This window comes from Triticum aestivum, chromosome 7A, assembly GCF_018294505.1.
Source record: "Triticum aestivum cultivar Chinese Spring chromosome 7A, IWGSC CS RefSeq v2.1, whole genome shotgun sequence".
NCBI classification, from domain to species: Eukaryota; Viridiplantae; Streptophyta; class Magnoliopsida; order Poales; family Poaceae; genus Triticum; species Triticum aestivum.
In genome coordinates this window covers 580,538,980-580,564,304 of record NC_057812.1, presented here as the reverse complement: position 1 = coordinate 580,564,304, position 25,325 = coordinate 580,538,980, and positions in this window count along the sequence as shown.

Genomic DNA, 25,325 nt, shown 5'->3' with positions numbered 1-25,325 from the left:
TGTTTTGCCTACTAATGGCGCACTACAGGTGCGCCACAAGCATCACGTCATTAGTATTTTTTACTAATGGCGAATTTTTTTTTCATTTTTTTCTTAATCTTGGGTCACTATGGCTTAATCTCGGGCCAATATGCTTAATCTTAAGTCAAATCGCACTCTGTGGTCAAACTTCTCAGAAGGTCACCCATCCTCACACTACTCCAGCCCGAGCACGCTTAACTTCATAGTTCTATCCAATCCCAGCACCAGCTCACTTCACAGGCACTTGTTGATATATCTATCATATCTATCCTATTAAACCTTGTTGATGCTTAGGACTTTGTTCATGTTCATGAGTATGATGAAATTTTGAAAAAATATCTCAAACTTCCCGGTCATATTACATATCATATTTTGAAAAAAAAATTCTAAAAATATAAAAAAAATTAAACCAATTTTTTTTCTGTTACTAGTGGCGCACCTAGCAAATGGTGCGTGACTAGTAAGTTTGAATTTTTTTTCATTTCCCCCCTCTAGATCTTAAAAGCCCCATATCTTTCGTTCTGTTAGGTTTTTGGCGATTTTGAAGATGTTGAACAAAGTTCCCCGGTTCAATTCGGATGTAACTTTTCGAGTAGATGATTTTTCATATAAAAAACTTTTTAATCCGAGTTCGTATGCAATAGTTATGCCCATTTTACTAAATTACAAAGAAATTTTGCAAATAAAGTCGAAATTCATATTTGTAAATTTTCCCAACAACTAGAGCACATATTACATGGGAAACTTATTTTTTTAATTTTTTTGACATTTCCATCATTTTCTTTTATTTTTTAAAAAAACTGAAAAGGCGGTCCACGTGGGGGGGGGGTGCATTTAGCACCAGGGTTACTAATGGCGCACCACACATCAGGTGCGCCATTAGTAACCCTGGTGCTAAATGTATTACTAATGGCGCACCTGGTGTGTGGTGCGCCATTAGTAGTTTTGAAAAAAAAATAAAAAAAATTGTTAGTAATGGCGCACCGGTGGACGATGCGCCATTACTATTTTTTTATTTTTTTCAAAACTACTAATGGCGCACCAGTGGACAGTGTGCCATTACTAGTTTTAACTAGTAATGGCGCACTGTCCACTAGTGCGCCATTACTAACAATTTTTTTATTTATTTTTTCAAAACTACTAATGGCGCACGGTGGGTGTGGTGCGCCATTACTATGTCAATTAGTAATGGCGCACTATCCCATGGTGCGCCATTACTAACAGTTTTTTTTCAAAACTACTAATGGCGCACCTGTATCTGGTGCGCCACTGCTATATAGCAGTGGAGCACCACATACACGGTGCGCCATTAATGTCCATACACTACTAGGGAAAAGCCTATACACAGAATTTTACCAGTAGCGTTGTACAAATCAAGCGCTGCTGCTACTTAGTAGCAGCGCGCGTAAATAAACCGCACTACTGCTATGACTTTAGCAGTAGCGCATACTAGTGAGAAGCGTTGCTGTTACGTTTGAACTGGGCGCACATGGCTAGCCCAACCTAGCAGTAGCACGTATAATGGCCCAGCGCTACTGCTAATCTCCTTAGCTGCAGCGCGCTTACATGTAAAGCGCTGCTGCTAACGGAAATAAAATAAAGTGAAAAACAAGTAGAAAATTAAATGAAAATGAAAGAAATAGAAAAAGGAGAAAGGGAAAAAATAAAATGTAAAGAAAAATAAAACAAAAAAAGGGAAAAAAGGAGAAAGGAATAGCAGTAGCGGGTTTCAGTAAACGCGCTATAGCTAACTTAGCTATAGCGCGTTTCCGGAAACGCGCTACCGTTACGTTTCACTTAAACAGCGGTTTCCCCCCACCCCGCCCCCCGGCCACCAATTCTTCCCCAAATTGTCCCTCGCCCTCGCCGCCGTCTCCTCACCGCCGCCGCCCGAGGCCGCCCTCAGCCTCACAGCCGCTGCCCGAGGCCGCACTCAGCCTCACAGCCACCGCCCAAGGCCGCCCTCCACGTCACCGTCGGCGCCCTCCACCTCACCGCCGCCGCCCAAGGCCGCCCTCCACGTCACCATCGGCGCCCTCCACCTCACCGCCCCCGAGCCCGCCCAGGACCGCCCTTGCCCGTGCCCGAGCCCGCCCTCTCCGCCCCTGCCTCCGTCACCGAGCACCTCCCCGCCACCGTCGCTCCCCTCTCTATAAGTCCCCCACCCCTCCTCCTCACACATCTCTCTCTGTATTTTAGAGAAAAATTTAGATGTTAATTAGATGTTTTTCAGTTAGGGCACTAGAGTTTTGCTAGGTTAATTAGGTTAGTAGTGCTGCTAGTAGTATTGGTACAGTAGGTTAATTAGGTGATGTTAAATGAATAACCTAAATGAATGAAATTAGTAGTTAACGGAATTTTTTTTCCTTTCATCATTATAGAGCACTAAAGTTAACTGAACTTTGTTCTATTAGTAGTTAAATGAATTTTCTTCTACACTGTTTGCACATGTGGTTGCTCGTGTATATTTGGACACTGTTTGTAGGGAATGATGCTTAGTGTCCTATGTTTTGCCGGAATGTTGATTCATTTCTTTTCTGGCAAATTTCAGGTTCTCGATTTGTCCACCTTTTAGCAAAGCTCATGCCGAAATTTTCCATGAATTTCGGCATGACTTGTGCTACAAACTAGGACATATCGAGTGCCCGTGATTTGCCGCACCAGGAACGAGTCAACATTCCTGCAAAACAATAGGCCTTTTTTATGTCATTATTCATTTTATTAGGTCTAGAATTAATTGACAAGATTTAATCATAGGAAACATGGCTAGCAATGATGAAGGAAAGGGTTCTGGTGATTGCAACGACGCCTACCGGGCGGCAGATGAATTTTTTAGCCTTACCGATGATCAACCGATGTTATTGTTGGGCCCACCGGTGGCATCGGGGACTGAGATCGACACGCAGACCGGTGCTGAGACTGAGACTGGCGCTCAGACTCAGACCGGCATCGAGACCGGCGCTGAGACTAAGACCTGCGCTGCCTCGGGGAGCGGAGCCGGTGTAGAACCGAAAGCAAAGAGGCAATGGGTTCCTAACAAACTCAGGACTACTAGAGTGGTGGTCACGGAGGTGGACGACGGCAATTTTGAGCCAACGACGCCCGAGGAAGCGCGTCGATGCTACGGCAATCAAATAGGCTGCATCGTACGGACAACCGCCACCATCAACGATGAGAAACTACAAAAGATAGAAAATATGAGGAGCTCCCTCCTAAAGAAGTTTCACCAGATATTCTTGTTCCCGGGCCAGAATGAGAAGGATTATAAAGATCCAGATGAGGACCCAGCAATGAAGAAGATAAACAAACACGCCATGACAAAGTTTAGGGACGCGTTGGCCGCCTGGAAAAATCGAGTGAAAGCAAGGATCATCGACAAGAAGGAACCCTACTCCGAGATTGTAAAGGATAATCCGACAATCACGGAAGAGCAGTTTCAAATATTCAAGGAGGCTTGCGAGGCCGAAGATGCCAAAAAAAGTCTAAGTACATGAAGGGGCTTCAAGAGAGGAACATTGGGAGCCACCACCTCGGAAGCCGTGGTTACGGTGGAAAGAGGTCCAAATGGGCCAAGGAGGACGCGGAAGCCGCGAGTCTGGGCATCCCAGACCCCTTGGCGGAGTTCACCATCCCGCAGGAGCGTGACGTCCTCAGGGCCCGGCACCGTTAGGACCCAGTGAAAAAGGTTTACGAGACAACACCGGTCATTACGGAGTTCATGAGACTGCTGGTAATTTTAGTTTCTGATCAATTCGACTACACACGTTAGTCATATTTGTAAATGATCGTTGTGCCTTTTGCAGAGAGAGTAGCACAGGATTGCGGCCGAAAGCGACTCGCCGTCTGAGGCATTGGCGAGGCCCAAGTTGGACACTCCATTCAACCGGGCGTTGAACATATTGAAACAACAACCGGTGGATACTCGACCGTCGTATGGACGCGTGCATGGTGTCGGAGACGGTGCCACGTGGAAGAAGTACTACCGTGAGACCACGGAGGAGAGAAAGGAAAGACGGAGGTTAAATGAAGAAAACATCGACAAGAGGGTTGAGATTGCGGTTGAGAAGAAATCAACTGAGACAGTCGCAACAGCGGTCGCTATCGCAAAACATGTGGCTTTAGATATTTCTACTACCTTGGTTCCGGTTGTTTTCAATTGGACCAGGCAAAATCCAAAAAAAGATGCAGCGGACTTTCCCCTTGCTGACTTCTTGGCGGGGAGCAGCTCGACTAGCATTGCACCAGCACCTGCAGCTGCACCTGCTCCTGCACCGGCTCCCACACCGGACGTGCTAGGCGGTGCTTCGCTTTGTCCGAGCTCGACGCCCTCATGGTATCTGTCACACCGGCCCCCTTCAATATAAATGTATAATCTCCCGTTTTCGTTGCCTTTCGGATGTCTCACGTCGCAGACTTCTCTTCGCAGGCCGACGAAACCCCGTGCACCATATTGTACACCATCGGCGACCAGAAGGTGGACGTGGGGAAGGCGACGATAATGGAGCCGAAGGAACCATTGTTCCACAGCCGGCCGATCCCCCCGAACATCTTCAAGGTTTCCGTGGCCAGTGTCAAACCGGGCCACGAGAATTTGCCTCCTCCAGTACTACTGGGGGATGACGACGAGACACCGCGGCGGGTTCGTGATTGTTGCAATGCTGGGTGGGTCCTGTTGTGGCCAAAGAGTCTGCTTCGTCTGGAGGCGGCCGGGAGCACACCCACGAGCACGCAGCCTCAGCAAGGTATGAACATCAACACCCCACCTACCCAATTATCGTCAGGTGTCGGGTTGGGTGATAGCGGACAGGGTAAGGAGGAGGCTCCATTAGTCGCTGATGACGTCGCCATGGATGAGGATGACGATGGCGCTGATGAACAGTATGTTTATACTAGCGCCTCCTTAGGGTTTGAGCGTCATGAGTCAGTGCCTGAATTGCCGTCTCAACATATTATGGACGACCTTCCAGTAGTAAAGAAGTTTAGGAAGAGAGCGAGGAAAGGCAAAAAAGTTGTTTCTATGATCCAGCCGCCTCAGCAGCCTCGGCTTCAGGACCGTATAGATATCCCCGGTGCGGATAAATGGCATATCCCTGGTCAACCAATCCTACCTGCAACAGCGCTACGGGCCAGATTCGACGATCTAAAGAGACTTCATGACGATGTGCTGCGGGTAGAGAAAGACATCATCGCCTCGAAAGATCCAGGATACCCACTCTATGTGGTTAACGTTCCACGGCAAATGTCGTACGTTGACAGCTTCCCTGCGGATAAGTTCTTCCTCCGATTCTATTACATATTCGACATGTTTCACGTGAAGAAGCTGGATTTTACATTTGTCCGCCTTTATGCCTTGCACATGAACTACATCATCGGGGTTGAGCAGATATCTCATATCTGTGTCGCTGACCCGTACTACATGCACGAGGGCTTCTTGGGAGTCTGCGCAAATCACCGTGAATACGCGAGGGATTACATCGTTAGTTTCATGCTCACCAATAAGGACAAGGGGGCGATTCTCATGCCTTATCATCCCGTGTAAGTCATCCGCGCTGCTATCCTTCCTTCGATTTCAATCATTCATTTGCACGGTGGAGGCTAATTAATTTGAGTACTTATTTTGCGCAGCGGCGGGCGCGCCGTCCTCATCATCCTCTACCCCCGATTCTCCCACGCTCTTTACTTGGACACGTCGAAGAACATTCACAAAAAGGATTACACCCACATCAAGGATGTTCTCGACAGTGCTATGTATCACTACCAATCACTGGGTGGAGAGGTCAGGGACAAGAAGATGAGGGGCGGCAGGGTCGCCTTCGGCCATAAGACCAACTTCTGCTGCATCCAGCAACCAGACGATTCTCTTAATGATGGATTCTATGTCCTACACCACATGCTGGAGTACAGACGGGATCACCAAAACCTTCGCATGGCACCTTCTTCTGGCGATGCCCATATTCTGCAATGGGCAAAGGACATAGGAGATATCGAGGATCATCGACTTCGAGCTGAGTTCTATAACATCCAGCGCAAACTTGCCCAAATCATCATGAAGGAGGTCGTCAGAAAAACAGGGATGTTCTACGGAGAAGGAAAAATGTCGCGGGAAGACGTCCGAACATGGATAGCCTCTCAGTGTCTCGACCTGAAGCCTTTCACTAGGCTCGGGGACTATCTCCCTGACTTGGATGGATGGAACGACATGTTGGAGTGATTGTCGATATATGACAATGTGTCCGTTTAGTCCATACTTTCTGTATGACAAAACTTTGAGTTATGCACGGTGAAACTTTATTTGTGATGTAATTAAACCGTCCTCCTCCTCAACTAGCGAAAATCACTCTAGTTAGGGCATTTTGGGGTACGATGAACTTTGTTATTTATGCTTATGATATGTTGTTTTTATTTTTGCCAAGTCTGTCTCTTTTTGTTGCTCAACTATATATGTTGCATATCATCGACTCATGTGATGATGCAGGTGCATAGATCATAGGTGGCGAAGAAGTGCTATGCCAGGAGTATATATACGACAAGTGGCCGGAGTGTCAAGCCCTTCCGGTTTCCAAGTGATAGGCAGTAGTTAGTTTAGAGGTTCACGCTAATGCGAAAGAGGGATACGAACTCATGTTCTCAAAGTGATAGCTCTTCTCGCGTATATCATTGTTTAGATGGATGATGATGTATTTGCATATCATTCGATACTTGTATCGCTATTTTCGAGAAGATGACGAGAGACCACTTTGTGTTGGATGATGATTATGATGATGACATGATTTGATGAGACTAATTGTATGTATATGCTATGATTACATTTGTATGTGTATGATATGCTAAAGATTATTGTATAAAGCCTATTCAAATACAAAACAAATACAAAACAAATATGCAGGAAAAAAACTAATAAATAAACTAGTAGTAGCGAGGGGGGAAATTTAGCAGTAGCGCCGCATTGTCAGTAGCGCGTCCCAGCAAACAGCGCTGCAGATAATATCAGTAGCGCCCTTTCCCAAAGAGTGCTACAGCTATTCATGTATAGCAGTAGCATGGGACAACCGGCGCTACTGCTATACGTTAGTTGTAGCGCCTTATTAGTAGCACCGGTGCCCGCGCTAGTGAGAGGCCCAAAACCCTCGTTGTTGGTAGGCTTTTCCCTAGTAGTGATATCTTCTATAGCCCTTTTCCTAGTAGTGGTGGGTTTATGATCAAGATTATCTATGAACAATATTTGAATCATCTCTGAATTCTTTTATGTATGATTGGTTATATTTGCAAGTCTCTTCGAATTATCAGTTTGGTTTGGCCTACTAGATTGATCTTTCTTGCAATGGGAGAAGTGCTTAGCTTTGGGTTCAATCTTGCGGTGTCCTTTCCCAGTGACACTAGGGGCAGAAAGGCACGTATTGTATTGTTGCCATCGAGGATAACAAGATGGGGTTTTATCATATTGCATGAATTTATCCCTCTACATCATGTCATCTTGCTTAAGGCGTTACTCTGTTTTCATGAACTTAATACTCTAGATGCATGCTGGATAGCGGTCGATGAGTGGAGTAATAGTAGTAGATGCAGGCAGGAGTCGGTCTACTTGTCTCGGACGTGATGCCTATACACATGATCATACCTAGATATTCTCATAACTATACTCAATTATGTCAATTGCTCAACAGTAATTCGTTCACCCACCGTAAAATACTTATGCTCTTGAGAGAAGCCACTAGTGAAACCTATGGCCCCTGGGTCTATCTTCATCATATTAATCTTCCAATACTTAGTTATTTCCTTTGCTTTTTTATTTTGCTTTTATTTTACTTTGCATCTTTATCACAAAAATACCAAAAATATTATTCTATCATATCTATCAGATCTCACTCTCGTAAGTGACCGTTAAGGGATTGACAACCCCTTATCGCGTTGGTTGCAAGGAGTTATTTGTTTTGTGTAGGTAAGAGGGACTCGCGCGTAGCCTCCTACTGGATTTATACCTCGGTTCTCAAAAACTGAGGGAAATACTTACGCTACTTTCCTGCATCATCCTTTCCTCTTCAAGGAAATCCAACGCAGTGCTCAAGAGGTAGCATTCGTCGCTAGGAGAACCAGATGTGCGCAGGCATGATAGATCTGAAGAAGATGATGACTAGGATCACGGAGCTGGAGGAAGAACTCAAGGCTACACGCGAAGATTATGAGGAGGAAATCGTTGTACTAGTGGAGAAGAATGACTATTTGGAAAGGAAGCTAGGAGTATTCATGGGAGACCCCGCACCAGGAGGAAAAGACGAAGAACCCAAGGAGATTCGCCCGGGGGACTACATCATCATCGACGACACCGACTCGTACCCCAACGATAGCGATGATGACTATGAAGATGAAGCTGGAGCAGACATCATGGAGTCTTCGACCGATCAATATTTTAAGTAGACCACCACATCAGTAGTAGTATTCCAGCATGTATATAGTATAGTCCAAGCACTTTTGTAACGATAGTTAGATCGATTGTATGCCCTTGCTTGATTGATTGAGTGAAATGATTGTGTTTGTCCCATGTGCATATGGGTAGTGTTTTTCTCATTAGACATCATTCTATTCTATTCTCTTCCCTCTAAACCCATCAGATGCCTCCGAGACGTGACCCCGGATTTACTTTCCCATCGGAGCTCACTCAGTTGATCCAGCAGCAGAATACCCTGATGTAGTTGTTAGTACAGAACCAACGCAACAACAACAACAACCCATCGCCACCACCACCAGTTGACAACATAGCACGCTTTCTGAGGTTGCAGCCGCCGGTGTTTTCTAGAAGCACCGAGCCCATAGTAGCAGATGATTGGCTTCGCAGGACTGGAAGGGAGTTAACCACTATAGGATGTACCGGTGCTGAGAAGGTGCATTTTGCCGCACATCAGTTGGATGGACCAGCAGCCTCATGGTGGGAGAATTACATTGTCACCTACCCTATAGCCACTGTTACATGGGACCAGTTTCAGCAAGCTTTCCGTACAGCCCATGTCTAAACTGGAGCTATGAGTATGAAGAAGCGTGAGTTTTGCAACTTACGCCAGGGGAACCGTACTGTGGCTCAGTAAGCAGATGAGTTTAGCAAGTTATCTTGCTATGCCCCTGACGATGTGGCCACAGATGCCGCAAAGCAGGAGAAGTTTATGGAAGGGCTGAATGATGAGATGAGCATGCACTTGATGGTGGCAACATTCAACAACTACCAGGAGTTGGTAGATAAGGCTCTTATGATTGAAGGGAAGCAGCAGCAGATTGAGAGCCGTAAGAGGGAGTATGGACAAGGAAGGTATCATTCAGGAGCTCAGCAGAAGCCTCGCCTAACCCTGAACTTGGGAGGACTTGTTCATAACCATGGAGGCCATAACCACAATGGAGGAAGTACCCATAATCACACTGGCCCAAGGAGTGGGAATGGGAATGGAGCAAGCAACAATCAGAATCGCTCCAATCCAGCCACACCCGCCAAGAGAGACCTAAGCCACGTACTTGTTTCAAGTGCGGGGAGACTGGACACTATGCCACGGAGTGCCCTGAAGCGAAGAATGGAAACGGTAATGGGAGCGCCGGGAAGAAGCCCAATCCATTCAACAAAGGACAAGTGAATCACGTTAATGTGGAGGAGGTTGAAGAGCAGCGTGACGCGGTTATTAGTAAGTTTTTAGTTAAGTCTTTTACCACCCTTGTTCTTTTTGATACTGGTGCATCGCATTCATACATATCAAGGGGATTTGTGGATAAGTTTAAACTGCCAGCCCAAACCCTTAGGACCCCTCTGTTAGTAAGTTCACCTGGAGTAGAGTATATGACTAGTCGATTGTGCGACCAGATACCCTTAACCATTGGTAGCCATGTTTTCCCGTCCGACCTAATAATCTTGGAGTCACAAGGATTGGATGTGATATTAGGCATGGATTGGATGTCAAAGTATGGAGGAACCATTGACTGTGTTAGTAAGTCAATTTGTCTCACCACCCCTGAGGGAAAAAAGATTAACTATGTATCTAGGCATGCGCCTAGGAGTAGCCAAGTAAATACCCTCACGGGAATTGTTCAGGAGGAAGTGCCTGTAGTGAAGGATTACCCAAATGTTTTTCTAGAGGAGTTACCAGGCATGCCACCGGATCGAGACATCGAGTTTTTGATAGAGCTATTGCCAGGCACCGGGCCTATATCAAAGAGACCCTACCGGATGCCCGCGAATGATCTGGAAGAGATTAAGAAGCAGATCAAGGAGTTATTCGAGAAAGGTTACATTCAACGGAGTTCATCACCATGGGGAGCCCCAGTGCTTTTGGTTGAGAAGAAGGATAAGTCTCTAAGAATGGTTGCTGATTATCGCGTGTTAAATGAGGTGACAATCCAGAACAAATACCCACTGCCGATGATCAATGATTTGTTTGACCAGCTGCAAGGAGCTAAGGTGTTTTCAAAGATCGATCTGCGATCTGGATATCACCAGCTGAAGATTCGAGAGAAGGATATACCAAAGACAGCATTTACCACAAGGTACAGGTTGTATGCGTATACGGTCATGTCATTTGGACTGACTAACGCCCCTGCCTATTTCATGAGCATGATGAACAAGGCGTTCATGGAATATGATAAGTTTGTTGTGGTGTTCGTTGATGATATAATGGTATACTCGAAGAATGAGGAGGAGCACGAAGAGCATTTGCATTTAGTTCTCGAGAAACTCAGGGAACACCAGTTGTATACCAAGTTTAGCAAATGTGAGTTTTGGTTGAAGGAAGTCGGATTCCTTGGACATGTTATATCACGAGAAGGTGTAGCAGTAGATCCCACCAAGGTTCGGTCAGTCACTGAATGGTTGGCACCCACTTCAGTTAGCGAGATCCGCAGTTTTCTTGGACTCGCAGGATACTATCGGAGATTCATTGAGAATTTTTCCAAGATTGCAAAATCAATGGCGGAGTTATTGAAGAAGGATACCAAATTTAAATGGACAGAAGAATGTGAGGCGTGTTTTCAGGAGTTAAAGAAACGTTTAACTACAGCCCTAGTGATGATTCTGCCGGATATACTTAAGGAGTTTCAAGTGTATTGCGATGCCTCTCGCCTACGACTTGGAAGTGTGCTTACGCAAGACGGAATAGTTGTTTCGTATGCCTCACGACAACTAAAACTGCACAAATTGAATTATGCCACGCATGATTTGGAGTTAGTAGCAGTAGTGTCGGGAATATACCCATGGCGTAAACTGGCCGGAAGTATAACCCGGCCGGACTTGGTGTTTAATTGGTAACCCGCCAGAGGATTGGCGACTTACGTGTCTGGCAGTTCACTGGTATGATGATCATGAGCCTGAAGACTCATTGGTGACCCAGCACGTGTTTCAGATGGATGACAAGGCCCAAGTCCCAGAAGGCCGGCTCATGTTGTGGTGGGTAGGTTTACGAGGAAAGGCGTGAGGAACATTTATCTTACAAGGAGTTAAGACTTGGACTTGTATCCGGTTTGTATTAGAAGGTAGATTAGTCCTAGTCCTAATAGGACTCCACATGTAACCCGCCCCTCTAACTTATATAAGGAGGGGCAGGGCTCCCCAAAGAGGGACAAGCAACAAGTAAGAAGAAACAATCTCTAGGGCTAGACAAAAAGAACCGGTTTACCGGCGACTCCATCGTGAGCATAATGAGACCTAGCCACAAACAACATGTAGGGTTATTACCGGATGATGTTTCCCGGGGCCCAAAGCTGTCTAAATCCTTGTCTTGTGTTGCGTCTCTCGATTCCACTCAACCCCTCTCAAGCTACCGCATAGATGCGTTGGCCTCGCGACTAAGTCCTGACACTAAGGACATCTGCCATGACAAAACCACAACAGTTGGCGCCCACCGTGGGGCCTGCGCACGGTGGTGTTAAGTTCTTGAAGGGATCTCTGCCAGGGATCGAGAAGTTCGCAAATTTTTCGGATGAAGAAGAATCGTTGGGGAAGGATTTACATTGTTTCCAAGGCGAGCAGTTAGATCTAATACCCGTATAAGGTTTGATTTCAAGAAAATTTAGGGTTGCGTGGTGCGCGCCACCACAACTAGATGATCCGTCGAATTCGGGTCGACATGTGTTGAGCTGTCATTAGAAATAGAGGCGAGGCAAATTGTCTGTTCAAATTCCAAGATGATCAGGTGTTGCAGCAAGTTACACGGAGATTGGACAAGTTATTACTGCTAGTACTCATCACCTGATGGAAACAAGAGGAACTGAAACTATCCGATCAAAGCATCAGGGAGCCGGCTATGACTCGAAAACGAATATGGCCGTGGCTTCGCTTCGAGTTGTTTGCTGAACCACCCCACGCTAAGTCACTAGGCTCCGACACCTCGAATCGCCCGCCGCTGAGTATGGATTGCAATATCTTATTACTCAAAGCAGCAAATTCCAGTGAAAATCAGATGTGGTGTTTTCTCTTGCATGATTAACCAATGCAAGATCGAATCGATCTCCAGCTTCCAAAAAATACAAGGTCAAAGTTGCAGAAGTACACGGCGGTTGCAAGCCGGGGACTCGGTCTCCGCATCCGTCCCTAAGTCGCCGCCATGGTTTTGCTCCATCTCTGCTGAATCACCGCCACCTAGCTATGGTTCGAATCGCCTCGCCTCCACTTTGCCCTACAAAAAATTGCCAGACACGGCTGGGCCGCATACAGTTCATCGCAAGCCCGCCGTTCTGCTGGATCCGGCCACTCGCGGCCCGTGCTGGCTTGCCACGCCTGAGATGCATCGACTCATCTCCCTTCATTGTACCTTGAGTCATGCCTTGCCTTTTCCGTCTCAAAGAAAATTGGTAAGTAGAAGTTATTAGGTAGGAATATAGTAAGAAAAGGGAATAAAAATTGGTTTCTTAAATACTACACAATTCATTTGACATTGCGGGGTAAGTCAACATATGCAGATAGTTGAAAAGAGAACTTACTTCGAACAAAGTATCGACGGATGATTTTGTTGGGAAGTTAGCATATATCTCATGACTAGGCCCTTTTATGTGCAGTGCAATTTTAGTGCCAGTTTTCAGTACATAAAACTTTGCAATTTCATTCCAAAAGCCAGTGCCAAAATAGGAGTCTGTCAGTGTTCTGGGAACGGGGGTCCCTAGACTTGCCTGCTTGCGGCCTGCGGCGTGGCTCAAGTGGGGGCCCAGCGCGGCCCATCTTCATCAGCTCAAGCTCAAGACCCTCGCGGGGTGGACGACAGGAAGCTTCCTCAGAGGCAGCCTCGTCAGGCAGGCTCGCGAGGATGCGGAGAGATCAAGATTGATGTCGGTGTCAAAACCGGCGGATCTCGGGTAGGGGGTCCCGAACTGTGCGTCTAAGGCGGATGGTAATAGGAGGCAGGGGACACGATGTTTTACCCAGGTTCGGGCCCTCTTGATGGAGGTAAAACCCTACGTCCTGCTTGATTAATGTTGATGATATGGGTATTACAAGAGTAGAGGCTAAACCCTAGAAGATAGCCTGTGGTATGATTGTATGTTGTCCTACGGACTAAAACCCTCCGGTTTATATAGACACCGAAGGGGGCTAGGGTTACAAAGGTCGGTTACGAAGGAGGAGATATACATATCCGTATTGCCTAGCTTGCCTTCCACGCCAAGTAGAGTCCCATCCGGACATGAGACGAAGTCTTCAATCTTGTATCTTCATAATCTAACAGTCCGTCCAATGGATATAGTCCGACTGTCCGGAGACCCCCTAATCTAGGACTCCCACAGTAGCCCCTGAACCAGGCTTTCAATGATGATGAGTCTGGTGAGCAGTATTGTCTTCGGCATTGCAAGGCGGGTTCCTCCTCCGAATACACCACGAAAGAATTTGAATACAAGGATAGTGTCCGACCCTGCAAAATAAGTTCCACATACCACCGTAGAGAGAATAATATTTCCACAAATCCAATTCGCTGACTTGTTTTGGCAACACGACATTATGTCACGGCCCGGTGATTATTCAAACCGTTTCCTTTAACTAGCCCCGCACATAACGCGAGGCAGTCTTTTGACACGTCTTGTCAAAGCAGAGATCGTGTCCCCTTATCACGGGATTCTCATCAATACGGGTGTGGGTAACCCATCCACGCCATCGATTACGGCGCTTGGGGGATAAGCGAGTTTTACCAGGCTAGTGGGGACGCATAGTTTCGTCCGCCCATGTAAAGGGATAAGGATTTACCTTTTCATCCACGCCTTCTTCCTCCTTTGCTCATCCATTTTCACACACTCGAGCTCCAGCGTCCAAGTTCGCATTTCCCACCTCGACCTTCTCCAACCATGTCCGGAGCAGGAGGCAGGTGGATGGTCTCCTCCGTCACGGAGGGACACATCAAGAAGCTAAGGAGAGCCGGATACCTGCCCGACGACATCGCGCACCGGCTCCCAGAAGAGGGGCAGCTCATCCCCACCCCCAGGCCCCATGAGAGGGTAGTGTTCCTTACCCATTTCCTCTGCGGACTGGAATTCCCTCTCCACCCATTCGTCCGGGGGCTCATGTTCTACTACGGCCTGGATTTCCATGATATGTCCCCGAACTTCATCCTCAACATCTCAGCGTTTATCCTCGTGTGTGAGGCCTTCCTCCGCATCAAGCCCCACTTCGGCTTATGGATGAAGACTTTTAATGTCAAGCCGAAGGTAGTGGCGGCCGCCAGGTGGAGTGCGGAGGTGCCATGGTGGGCAAGATGCCCAACGTCACATGGCTCGAGGGCTCCTTCGTGGAGACCATAAAGGGGTGGCAATCGGGGTGGTTCTACATCACCGAGCCGCCTGACCCTAAATGGGTAGTGGCCCCTGAGTTCCGATCTGGCTTCCCAACACCGCTCACCTCCTGGCAAGAGAAGGGCCTGTCCTGGGTAGTTCGGGAGAGCTGACCGGACTCCAAACATGTATTCAAAACATGGTGAACAAGAAGCTCAAAGTCGTCAACGTAGTCCAGGTCATGCTCAACCGCCGGATCCTCCCGTGCCAACAATGGGCTTTCAACTTGTGGGAGTTCTACCCAGCGCAGCACCGAACTCTGAACAGGCTCTTCGACACAACTCATGAAGATGCCTGGAGGGTGCTATTCAAGAGGGTCGAGGTTCCCCCTCCCGCTACCTAGGATCATGGATTCAGCGCAAAGCGCCAAGCCAGCGCGGTAAGCTGCTTTACCTCTTATAGGATACTTGTTTTTCATTGTTTCACTCCATGCGGGATCTAAACTCCCGTACCTTTGACAGGACTGGCAGGAGATGGCCGGACAGATCGACTGTCCGGCTCCTTTGCCCGAAGGCCCAGCAGACGCTCTCCTGGTGAAGATGCTGACTCCGGCTCCTTACACGGTGCCGGAAAAGACCAAGAAGGCCAAGGGAACCCAAAAGAGTTCCTGACGACAGGCGTCATCGGACTCACCGTCCAAGGACTCTACGGCTCAATCCTCCCCCGAAGACGAGGAGGCAGAAGAAGATGCTCCCCCTCCAGACAGGGGAGACAAGAAAAGGAAGGCCGCCCCAACTGGGGAGGCCGAAGGGTCCAAGAAGGGAAGGATTCTCCTTCCGGACAGCTCTACCACCGCCACCGACGGTGAAGACGAGTGGCTGCCCAGGGCCAAGCCCCTAGGGAAGTCGTAAGTATTCGGATACCAGAGTAACTCATAGCATTCCTTTGTCGCACTGCTTCACCTAACGCCGAATATGATTATGCAGGCCGCCACGAGCCCGTATCGATGTATCGTCGGATGGCTCCCTGGGCTCATCGGATATGGATAGCGATCCAGTTCTGACCGCTACCTCCCCTCACCCTGCGGACGACGCTGAGGTATTGTCTCAAGAGGCACCGGGTCGAGGGGAGACAGTCCCGGAGGCACCTCAAGGCGGCCTTCCGGACTCCGGGAGCAGAGGGGACAAGGCCCCTGAGGGCTCCGAGTTCGGCCCTCAGCCGAACACCGCGCCGAAACCTCCAGTGGTTCCGGACTCGGGCAGGCAGCCTCCTTCTACGAGGGGCAAGACGCCTGTACTAGTGACCTCTGTCCATCCAGAGGCACCGGACAATCTGCTAGAAGCGCTTCCATCGACGAGGAGCACCGCACTATTATGAGTGCGGTGATCCAGAAGGTTCAGTCCACCAAGAGCGGATTGACTGAAGCATGTGCCAGCCTTCTAACGGGCTTTGAGGTAAGTGTTTAAAATATAGGAAAAATATTACCGCATAGACAGTAGCCCCTGATGCTCTGTTCGGTGTTCACAAAGAAAAGCCGAACAGAGGATCAAACAATATCGCAGGAGCCTAATATAAGTATGTCAATATGCATGTGCAGGCTTCGCTGCTGGCGTCAGCCGCACTGACTGCGGAGGTCGCCGTACTGAAGCAAGATCTTAAAGGGTCCCAGGACAAGCTCGGCCTTGCCAAGAGGCAGCTCGACGAGAACAAAGGTAGGTAGTACCTAGTCTATGGATATGTATAAAAAGAATGCGATTGCAAAATGATAGGATCATCATGAATTTGCCAGGGGCCACGGCCGAAGTGGCGACCCTAAAGCAAGTGTTGTCCGAGGCCGAAGATAAAGCGGCCAAGGAGCGCACCGAGCGAGAAAGGCAAGAGGCTCGGTTGGGCGAAGTGCAGCAAGAGCTCCAGGCTCTCGTGACGAAGCACAAGGCGTTGGAGCTTGACTTGAAGACGCGAGAGTCTGAGCTTGCCGCGGCCCTCGAGAGCGCAAAAAGTGCCAAGGCCGAAGCCCAAAAGGCCCTCCAGGAGATCGACGCAATGAAGAAGATAGCGGCGGGTAAGGCATTCTATATGCAAAGCAAGCATGTAAAAGTAAATTACCGATTACTTACCCGAATTCGGAGCTCTCCAGGAGCATTCGCAGATTTGCCCCGCAGCATGTCCGATGCCGCAGAATTTTACCAGGCCGAGGAGGGAAGCTCAACGGAGAAGTTGTTCTGGGCACAGTATACTAGGACCGAACACCCAGTGTCTGTGAGCGACCAGCTAAAGCAGCTGGTCGAGCTGCACAAGGCGGCCGAACAGGCCATGAAGGGCTTTATAGTCCGGCTGTGGCCTAGCGACGCCCTTCCGAACAGCTACTTCGGCCTGGTGAGGCGGCTTGTGGATGCCTGCCCACGGCTGGAGGTCGTCAAGCGATCCGTCTGCATTGAAGGTGCACGCCGGGCTTTCGCCCGTGTGAAGTTGCAATGGGTCAAGCTAGACGACGTGAAGCTATTCAAGGAAGGGCCACCGGAGGGCAAGGAGCATCGCCACCCCGAGATGTACTACGAGGGTGTTCTAAAGGGTGCCCGTCTCATAGCGGACGAGTGCACGAAAGATGTAATATTTTAGTGAAACTTGCTCGTGTGATCCTGTATTTATGAAAACTTGTTCATATGCGCTATGCAACGCTTATTTGAATTTAAAATATTACCATCTATTTGGTTGTTTATCCAATCTGAGAGATGGCTAGTCCTCGGCTTCTGCCCCCATGCCGCGAGTGCTGGGGTGTTCGGGATAAACTTGAGCACTCTTGTTCCCATTTTTTGGTCCTTTGAGGGAGGTGCTCAGCACAACGAACAAGGTAACCGGACTAATAATGCTTTATCACTATCACTTAGCCATAGAATTCTATAATTTTAAATTTCGGCGAAGCCCCTAGTATTCGGAAGGCCGAATTCGGGGCGCGATACACGCCTTTAAGCCGGACAGGGCCGGCCCCTTGCTCTAAGCGGCATAAGTCTTTAGGGACTCGAAACATCGCCGAACAACGACTAGTCTCTCGCCTTATCATGACAGTCAGTTTTAGCTTTCTCTACTGAGGTGCTCAGCCCAGCAGAACTGGGCACAACCGCAGTAGGTCTCCTAGCGCTACCTTAGCCGATAGAGCGGAACGTAAGGTACCAAAACATAGGAGCCGGGTAAACCCAACATTTGACCAAAGACATGATTCGGAGCTAATGCATATAATGTTATAAGTTCGGGGTGCCGCACTTGTGAAAGTGTTCGGACTTCTCACAACATATTGTGGGTACTTAAGCCCCTAGTGTATTGGTCGTACCAAAGTGTACGGTTGCAAGGCGTCGTTAATGAACACATATATATATAACAAGAATGCTATAATAGTCATAATGTTATGCATTGTTTATTCAAAAACGTGCGTTAAAGCAGAATGATACAGATAGTGCGATAAGCAAAAATTGGGACTATGTCCCTTCCAAGGGAAAGTTGAGGAATATTATTAAAGCAAATATTTCGCTCGTTATCGTAATCCACCTGGGAATTCCGTGGTGTGACGTAGCTTTCTGCCTCCTTGGTTGCTGCATCATGTGTTCGGCAATCATGCTGCTGGACAGGGTTTCCAGAGATTAAGGTCCTGAAAAAGAGAAAAATAACAAAGCGGGAAGCCCCTAGTGCGGTTTAAGCCGCATCTTGGGGCGTGCCACAGTTGTGCCCCCCTCCCCACCTGTGCCCTTGGTATTTTTAATGCATAATTATGTACGAGTGGCACGAGTTTCGCCGTTTGGCTGGGACTAGGGTGGGGGCCGCATTGCTGCGCGAGCTCAGATCGTGCCAGGCGGTCTAGTTGCTGATTACTCCGAGTGCGCTTGAAGGTGTACGGGTCTTGAAACGCCGAACTGGTGGATTGCCTTGAGAGGCTGCTTTGCGCTTCTGCTGCGAGGGCCGCAGTGTGCTCCTCCGTTCGGAGATAGCACTCTATGTTTCCATTGACTGTAATAACCCCACGAGGTCCTGGCATCTTGGGCTTGAGGTATGCATAATGTGGTACCGCATTGAATCTCGCAAATGCGGTTCTCCCGAGCAGTGCATGATAACCACTGCGGAACGGGACTATATCAAAGATTAATTCTTCGCTTCGGAAGTTATCCGATGATTCGAAGACCACTTCCAGTGTAATTGAGCCTGTGCAATGGGCCTCTACACCTGGAATGACGCTTTTAAAGGTCGTTTTTGTGGGTTTGATCCTTGAGGGATCTATACCCATTTTGCGCATTGTGTCCTGATAAAGCAGGTTCAGGCTGCTGCCGCCATCCATAAGGACTCGAGTGAGGTGAAATCCGTCAATTATTGGGCCTAGAACCAGTGTGGCGAATCCGCCATGACGGATACTAGTGGGGTGGTCCCTGCGATCGAAGGTGATCGGACAGGAGGACCATGGGTTGAACTTTGGGGCGACTGGCTCCAACGCATATACGTCCCTGAGCGCACGCTTCTGCTCCCTCTTGGGGATGAGAGTTGCGTATATCATGTTCACCGTCCGCACTTGTAGGGGAAACTTCTTCTGTCCTCCGGTGTGTGGCTGCCGGGGCTTCTCCTCGTCATCACTATGTGGCCCCTTATCCTTGTTTTCGGCAATTAACTTGTCGGCCTGCTTGAACACCCAACAATCCCTATTGGTGTGATTGGTTGGCTTGTTTGGGGTGCCGTGTATTTGACACGAGCGATCGAGTATACGGTCCAAACTGGACGGGCCCGGCGTACTTTGTTTGAATGGCTTTTTCCGCTGACCGGGTTTAGAGCCTTTGAATCCGGCATTGACTGCCGTATCCTCAGTATTATTGCTGTTAATACGGAGCTTATGTTTGTTGCGACGTGACCTGCTATTGCCGTCCTTGGTATCCGAAGTACCATGGTTCTTTGACATATTGTTATTGCGAGCCAGCCAGTTGTCTTCTCCCGCACAAAAGCGGGTCATGAGTGTCGTGAGGGCTGCCATAGATTTCGGCTTTTCTTGACCAAGATGCTGGGCTAGCCACTCGTCGCGGATGTTGTGTTTGAAAGCTTCTAGGGCCTCTGCATCTGGACAGTCGACGATTTGATTTTTCTTTGTTAGGAATCGAGTCTAGAATTGCCTGGCCGATTCTTCTGGCTACTGAATTATGTGGCTCAAGTCATCGGCATCTGGTGGTCGCACACAAGTGCCCTGAAAGTTGTCGAGGAATGCAGCTTCCAGATCTTCCCAATAGCTAATGGACTCTGCTGGCAAGCTGTTAAGCCAATGCCGCGCTCGTCCTTTGAGCTTTAGTGGGAGGTATTTGATGGCGTGTAAGTCATCACCGCGGGCCATGTGGATGTGGAGGAGGAAATCCTCGATCCATACCGCAGGATCTGTTGTGCCGTCGTATGATTCAATATTTACAGGTTTGAAACCTTCTGGGATTTGATGATCCATTACTTCGTCTGTGAAGAATAAGGGGTGTGCGGCGCCTCTGTATTGGGCTATATCGCGACGCAGCTCGAATGGGTCTTGCCCGCTGTGTTCGGCCCAGCCGGATTTACTTTTACTGTATCCGGCGTGACATTTATTGTCTCGCATAGTGGCGCGCCCTCGTGATCCGTAGATCGATCTTGCATGTTTTCCTTTTTCCTCCAGTACGTCTCGCAGGTCTGGCGTGTTTCCCCATGCTTTTTTATTCGAATGGCGTCAGGGTGCAGGCTGAGTTTTTGGCTGGAATGCCTCTCTATCACGGCCACGAGGTGGACGATCGGCCGCGTCATACGCTTCTTCCTCTAGTCGAGGTAGCAACCTGCATTTTGGGTAACTCTTGGAGGGGCGCTCGAGTTTATATTCCTCGGTCGCAATGACTCCAGTCCATCTGTCAGCTAGCAGATCTTGATCAGCTTGAAGCTGCTGTTGCTTTTTCTTAAGGCTATTTGCCGTGGCCATAAGCCGGCGCTTGAAGCGCTCTTGTTCGACGGGATCCTCTGGAATGGCGAATTCGTCATTGCCGAGGCTTGCCTCGTCTTCGGAGGGGGCATGTAATTATCATACTCCGCCTCTCCATCTGCCGCTCTCTCAGGAGGGTTGGCTCCTCCATCCTCCTGCTCTAAATATTGTTGGAGGGGATTGTCTTCGGCACTATCTGGAGTGTTATTACCTCCTGTGCCGGTATCACCACTTTTGCTTTGGCGGGACTTAGAGCGGCTCCGCTGATGTCGGCGCTTGGGTTGCTTCTTGGAGGGGTCATCCTCCGCTGTGTCGTTGCCATTGCCTTCTTTGGGTGTATCCACCATGTATATATCATATGATGAGGTGGCTGTCCAGTGCCCTGTGGGCAGTGGTTCCTCTTCGTCTCCCTCATCGTCGTCCATACCGTCGATATCTTCAGAGTCGAAGTCGAGAATGTCGGTTAAGTCATCGACAGTGGCTACTAAGTGGGTGGTGGGTGGGCCACGAATTTCTTTGTCGTCCGCATCCCAGTCCTGTCGGACATAGTTCGGCCAGGATCCTCCTGACAAGGAGAGAGACCTTAATGAGTTCAGTATATCGCCGAAGGGTGAGTGCTGAAAGATATCCACGGAGGTAAACTCCATGATCGGCGCCCAGCCAGATTCGATAGGGACGGGCGCAGGCAGTTCAGAGTCCGTGGCCGGAGAAGGATCCGGCAATTTAACAACACGGCTCTCGTGCAAGGTAAGGTCGATGTTCGGCTCGATCGCCACTGAGGGTAAGGCCTCCGTGGCGGGGTCCATCCACCCGTTCGCGGAAGGCGCAACTGGCTCCGAATTGAGGGTCGGGGCGGCTGCCGGTGCGATCTTCTTAACACTGTCTAATGATAGAGCTAAATCGTACTCACCGTGACCGCGTGACGCACAAGGCAGAGGCTCGAATCCGTCGAAGATCAAGTCTCCGCGGATATCAGCCGTGTAGTTTAAGCTTCCAAACCTAACCTACTGGCTAGGGGCATAACTTTCAATCTGCTCCAGATGGCCAAGCGAATTGGCCCGTAGTGCAAAGCCGCCGAACACAAAGATCTGTCCGGGGAGAAAAGTCTCACCCTGGACTGCATCGCTATTGATGATAGTAGGAGCCATCAAGCCTAACAGCGACGACACAGAGGAACTCTCAATGAAAGCACCAATGTCGGTGTCAAAATCGGCGGATCTCGGGTAGGGGGTCCCGAACTGTGTGTCTAAGGAGGATGGTAACAGGAGGCAGGGGACATGATATTTTACCCAGGTTCAGGCCCTCTTGATGGAGGTAAAACCCTACGTCCTGCTTGATTAATGTTGATGATATGGGTATTACAAGAGTAGATCTACCACGAGATCAGAGAGGCTAAACCCTAGAAGCTAGCCTATGGTATGATTGTATGTTGTCCTACGGACTAAAACCCTCCGGTTTATATAGACACCGGAGGGGGCTAGGGTTACACAAGGTCGGTTACAAAGGAGGAGATATACATATCCGTATTGCCTAGCTTGCCTTCCACGCCAAGTAGAGTCCCATTCGGACATGAGACGAAGTCTTCAATCTTGTATCTTCATAGTCTAACAGTCCGGCCAATGGATGTAGTCCGGCTGTCCGGAGACCCCCTAATCCAGGACTCCCACAGCGGGGATACCTCGTGAGAAGCCCGTGACGCAAGCCATGACGATCGAGGCCAGGCGGGCGCCGGCCTACGCAGTGTCCTTGTTTCCCCTTTGGTGCAAAGGGGGCAAGCACAGGCCAAGGCACTGGGCAAAGGTTACCATTCTGGTGCAATGAGACCAAGACCAGCAGAGCGGCAGGATGGAGGTCACAGTGGAGCCCAAGACAGCGTCATCACCAGTACTTTTGGCAGCCGAAGACCACTTTGGTCAGGATAACTTGTACTAGATGTTCCCCTTCAAAATGGCCAATTGTTGGTGCCCTTCCCGCTCATTATTTGGGGAGAAGCCCAGGGCCTCTATAAATATAACTAGCCACATAGAGTAGAGGGACATCTAGAAATCTGGTAGAGCCCTAGCAGAGAGAGAGGGAGGGGCGACCGAACTCACCCTAGCAGTTCATCGCACCAGCTTAAGAACACCTCTCGCGAGGCTGTTCTTCCCTTGTACTGTTCACCATCAGCCCCTGAGGCAATCCACCACACCACACACTGGAGTAGGGTATTACACCACAACGGTGGCCTGAACCAATATAAACTTCGTGTCCCTTGTGTTGTTCGTTGTTTCCAGCTTAGATCACGTGAGAAGATTGGACGTAGATCGGCAGGGGAGAGATCTCCGCACACACCCCAGTGTTCGAACCTCAAGGGTCTGCCGGAACCCGAAATCCGAGATTTGGCGCGCCAGGTAGGGGTGCGCCGGAGTCCTCCCTCCTCACGACCCGCTCTCCCCCGACATCGCATCCCGCCCTCAAGTCGGACAACGCGCCGCCCGCTCCAGCAACGGATGCCGACACTAGGCCCAGGGGCCTCCGGGCCTTGGCCCCCGCCCTGCGACAGGTGCAGTGGCCGCGCAAGTTCAAGCCCGAGACGCCGCCACACTACAACGGCGCGACGGACGCGGTGATTTTCCTGTTGGCGTACGAGGAGGCCGTCCTCAGAGCCAGGGCGACAACCGGGTGATGGCCAACTGGTTACCCATGGCCCTCACCGGCGTCCCGCGCGCGTGGCTCCTCCACCTGCCGACGGCGTCTGTCACCTCCTGGGAGGAGTTGCGCGACCTCTTCCTCGCCCGTTTCGTTGCACCAGCGCCGCCCGTTATCGCAGCTCTCCTGGGTGGCTCCCAGGCACCACCCTCGAGCCATCACGTCAAGCCGTTCACCCGCCGGATCAGCACCGCCTCCAAGCACCGAGAAGCCCCCCCCCCCGGGCTGGGTGGCGCCCAAGGCCAATCTGACCTTCGACTCAGAGGACCATCCCTTCAACCCATTGGTTCGGCACGCTCCCGATGCTGTGCACCCCCACCATCTGCCAAGTGGCCGTCACTAGGACCCTTATCGACGGTGGTGCCGGCCTCAATGTGCTCTCAGTGGAGGCCTTCAGCCTCCACGTGCCGCTGGAGCGGCTCCAACCCAGCAGGCCTTTCTCGGGCGTCGGAGCCGGTTCCACCGCCTCCTTGGGACAGATCCGCCTCCCAGTGACCTTCGGCACCTGCGACAACTTACGCACGGAGCTGATCAACTTCGACATCGCCCCCATTGGCCTCCCCTACAACGCCATCCTCGGCTATCCGGCCTTGGCTCGGTTCATGGTAGCAACTCACCCGGTGTACATCGTCATGAAGATGCCTGGGAGCAGTGGCGTCCTCACCGTGTCAGGAGACACAAGGGATGCGCTGCAGGTGCTCCAGCTTGTTTTCAGGGTGGCCACAGTGGCGCAGCCCGCTAGCACCGACGCCCTTGCGCCCAAGGGGGCTGCGCCGGCTAAAAAGAAGCAGATGTTCACCCAAGACAAGGCAGAAACCAAGCAGGTACTAGTCGACGAGGATGGGCCCACTAGCGCCACCTTCACCATAGGGGCCAACCTCGAGCCCGAGCAGGAGAAGGCCCTGATCAGGTTCCTGCGTGCGAACAAGAAGGTGTTCGCATGGGAACCTGATTAGTTAGCAGGGGTCCCAAGGGGAGTGATTGAGCATCACCTCAACGTGTGCCCCAATGTGCGCCCCCTGAAGCGGAAGGCAAGGCGGCAGTCTACTAAGAAACATGCTTTCATCGTTCAAGAGACCCAGAAGCTAGAGGCGGCAGGAGTTATCCGCGAGGTCTGCTACCCTGATTGGCTGGCTAATCCGGTCGTTGTGCCAAAAAAAGGGAGGAAAGGAGCGCATGTGCGTTGACTTCACCAACCTCAACAAGGCCTGCTCGCAGGATCCATTTCCACTCCCCCGCATTGACCAGATAGTCGACTCCACCACAGAGTGTGACCTATTGTGCTTCCTAGATGCCTTCTCGGGCTATCACCAGATCAAGATGGCGGTAGAAGACATGGAGAAGACGGCTTTCCTGACCCCGTGTGGAGTGTACTTCTATACGTGCATGCCGTTTGGGTTGCGCAACGTAGGCGCAACCTTTCAGCGGCCGATGCACATTGCATTAGGCCGGCAGCTAGGAAGGAACGCTGAAGCTTACATTGACGACATTGTGGTGAAGTCTCGTGAGGCAAGAACCCTGATACAGGACCTGGAAGAAACCATTGCAAGCCTCAACGAAGTGGACCTACGGCTCAACCCGGATAAGTGCGTGTTTGGAGTCCCCTCGGGCAAGCTTCTGGGTTTCCTCATATCCCACAGGGGCATCGAGGCCAAACTGGAGAAGGTCAAGGCAGTCGAAGACATGAGCCCGCCGAGGACCCTCAGAGAAATGCAAAAGCTCACCGGGCGTGTGACTGCGCTGGGGCGCTTCATCTCCAAGCTGGGGGAACGAGCGCTGCCCTTCTTCAAGCTGATGACGAAAAAGGGCCCCTTCGAATGGACTGAAGAGGCCGACAAGGCATTCCAAGACCTCAAGAGGTACCCTACCAGTCCACCAGTGATGGTAGCTCCACGTCCTGGGGAGCCCCTGGTGCTCTACCTTGCAGCCACCCCCTACTCCGATA